A 3,652-nucleotide genomic window follows, 5' to 3' on the forward strand; every position below is an offset into this window, starting at 1 on the left:
GGAAGCTCGACGAGAATGGATCAAAATTCGAAATACTTAACCCGAAATTGGAATTATTTCGTCGAAAAGAAAAAAAGGCGAAGGCGCGAGAGCCTGGCTAGAAAATGATATCGGGTATGCGAGCCGCGTTCCGGCCACATCCCTGGCTCATCCCTCAACTTATTGCGGCTTAGGGCCGAGCTTGCACCTCGATCCTAACCCTGCGGTGATACCTGCCCTTCACGCCGGCGGTGGAGGAAAGCCCGTAAATTGTTTCCGTCATAATTCCATACGCGAGTTCCGCGGAGCGGAATTTCGTGCTTTTATGAGGCGAGTTTGACCTGTTTCACCTTTTTCTTTTCGTTCGAAAAAGCTCCTCTACTCCTGTATTTTCTCAGGCTGTTTTTTTTTTCCGTCGCACCGAGGGCCTCAGCTGCTCCAGGATACCGACGTACGGACAAACGGTAACAGAAATTCTAACTCGGCCGTCGCTGGCCCGCATCCATCTAAGCCCGGATTTTGACAGCCCGCATTAACTCCTCGTAGGCGGGCTTTTGAACAACAAAAAAGCGGGGCGGCATTTGGACCACGCTGTGAGGGGCGAACGGTAGCCCAGCAGGTGAGCCTTCCGGGACTCGATCCGGATAACTGCCACCCCGTTGAGCGCTCAGACCGCATCTTTATGCCGGTGTCTAAACCGCTAAGTATGAATTGACTTCGACCCGAATTAAGAGGATACGCGATGTGCGCACGGCTGCAGAGATTCTCCAGGTTTTCTATCATCGACGTCAACCAGGCTCGAAACCACGCTTCGAGAACTTCCGTCAGGAGAGGAAAATTATTTCTTGACAAACCAATAAAAGTACCTAATGTCAGTGTACCAGATATTGACTGGTGTGGACCCAATTATAGACCCTTTTTATTTTCTAAAATTGTAAATTGACGGTACAATTTGAGAATTACTCGATGGCTTATTTTTCGGTAATTTCATAACTAAGGATCAAACAGATACCCAACTAAAAAAGGTCAATGATTGGGACAGGGTCGATATCTGGTACACTTACCTTATTTGATTTCATAAAATGGCGCTGCGCTTTCAACGGAACTTTATCGGATCAAAGAAATTCTTTTTTTTTTGTAATTACGAGGAGCTGATAATTCATTCGGAAAGGAAAAATTTCAATTCACCTGCATTAAATAAATTCTATACCCGATACAATAGTTCTTTGACAGCTTGTAAAGGATTATATCATGAGAAAGAAAATTAAAAACTTGTCTAACACAGAAAGGACATAGTAGATATTGCGGTGTAGCTTAAGCTCAATATGATGTTTCTATTATTTCGAATACATTTTTTTTCGAAGCGGTTAAGCGATCATCATAGTTTAATTTTGATAAGAAACCGGGTTTTCGAAATTTAGTACGACCTGAAAGAATCTTTATCTGTCGGACAGCTAAAAAGCAACAAACTTAACGTTCTAGGTGATTTAAGGATAATAAACGAAATCATCGGTGATTACTGAGTAAATATTTTTTGCGAATGAAATATATTTGCAAGATTTATTGAGCGAGGAAAAATGTAGTCAAAATAAAACCGGCAATTACTTGATTTTGTATTGCGGACAAAATTTCGTCGAAGCAGAATAAAGTAGAATAAAAATTCACCGAGAAACGACTTCGCCGAATTGAAATTCGCAAAGTTTCCAAGCCTTAGAAACAGATAGCTATAACGTGACCATTAATGGAGTTTCTGCCTACGTAGTTATATACCTTATACCCACGTCGACGTAAGCAGTGGATTAATTCAGAGTTTCCATTGTCGCAATGCGGCACGAGACTAATTCACACGTGTTTCAAGCGATTCCGCGGCTCGGCTGCGGATTGTCAGTCGCCGCGGTTCAACTCGGCAGCGATCATAAAGGTCTCGTGAGCCGAAAATGTCAAATCTATTTCAAATCGACTGCCGTAGCTGAACAGGGAGAAGAAAATGACAAAGAGAGGCGATCGCTTCAATATTTGCCAGAATTATTAATCTATAAAACAATCGCAATCGCTGGACTCCATCTATTCAAATATTAACAGCGACTCGATTTGGAGAATGCGGAGAGTAAGCGAGGCTCAACTGTAGAAAATCTAAATGTGCAGGCCAAACGTAGAATCTTTAGAATCACATATTTAGTACTTCAGCGTTAGATATTTTAAATTTTCTGGGTATATTCTAACTTTCAACATTTCAAAATTCAATACTGCGATCCTTCTATTTTTCCAATCTTTCTATACTTTTACCCACCACCACCCACCCACCAATTTTCACGAAACTCGTTCCTCTAATCGCGTATATCCACGAATCACGTCTACGTTTTCGTCCCGTTGTGTGTTATAACATAAATGCGCGATGTATCGCGGTTCGGGCAAACGCCAGCGGTAGGAAAGCCGCCGCAGTCTTCTGGTTAGCGGAAAAGGAGGTTCCGCCCGGAATGAGGATGAATTAAGCGTAATTCATTCCCGGAGATTTTCGCTTAGCGCTAACTCAGCCCCTCGACGTTTACGTTTGATGGTTAGCGCGTTACATCGAAGGTGGTAGCTAGGCGAAGCCTTCAGGCCATCGCAGAGCTTTTGCCACGGATCGATGGATTGCCATTGGCTCCGGACGTTTGCCAATAAATAAGTCGCTAACCGCGTTGCGAAAATTGACTCAGGATCTACCCCCCCCCCCCCCTCCCTTTCCCACCCCTCGCCACTCGTCCCTTTGTCTCTACGTCTGCCTATCTATACATATCCATTTATCAATTCACTTCCCTCTCTGCACAGCTCAGGTACACGCGGTAAAAGGGAATTCATATCAGCCCCCAAACCCTTTGATGCACAGAGTACTTCCGCAATTTGCAAACTTTCTACAACGGACTAGAGTAGATTGCTTTCCCATATTCGTCGATGCCGATGTAAATGAGAATATTTGTTTTTGTATTACTTGTACGGAAGTTCATTATCAAAGTAAGTTGTTTGACACACTTCTGTAGAATCACACACTTGACACAATAAGGTGGTTTGTACTCCAGTGAGAAAGTCGTTATGAAAGATAAGCTGTTAAATATTTTCACTTTCCACATTTTTTTTCACAGTTCTTAAAAGGTTACTTTTTACAACTGAATAGGTTATACAACAAAATATGATACAGTAAAATTTCTAAATAGCGGGGACACTTTCGGGACTGAAAACATTGTTCGTTATTGAGGAGAGTCCGTTATTCAGAACAACGTTAACGTTTTTACACTGCCCGTTGTAAAGAGAAAACCGTTATTGGGAGGTGTTCGTTAAAAGAAGTTTCACTGTAATGCCAGATGGCGCGACAGACCCGATTTTTTGAAGATTCAGGTACTTTAAATTAACGAAGAAAAAGCGTGGAGTCATTTATACCCCAGGACGTCAAACAAGTTAAAAACTTAATCGATCTTTCAATTTTTCTTTTCACTTTAGTCTTTCCTATCACCGTATCTGAGTACCTGTTGTATTGATTTAAACCTATGTCCCCCTCTCGTTTAACAATGTACTATTATTTTAAATTCAGGGCGATGCTAATATTTCGACGAGAAAGGCGAAAGCTGTGAGAAAAAAAAAATAAAAAAAAAATAGGAACCAAGAGAAAAGAAACCGAGACGAAGGAAAAAATTAC

This window comes from Neodiprion pinetum, chromosome 2, assembly GCF_021155775.2.
Source record: "Neodiprion pinetum isolate iyNeoPine1 chromosome 2, iyNeoPine1.2, whole genome shotgun sequence".
NCBI lineage: Eukaryota > Metazoa > Arthropoda > Insecta > Hymenoptera > Diprionidae > Neodiprion > Neodiprion pinetum.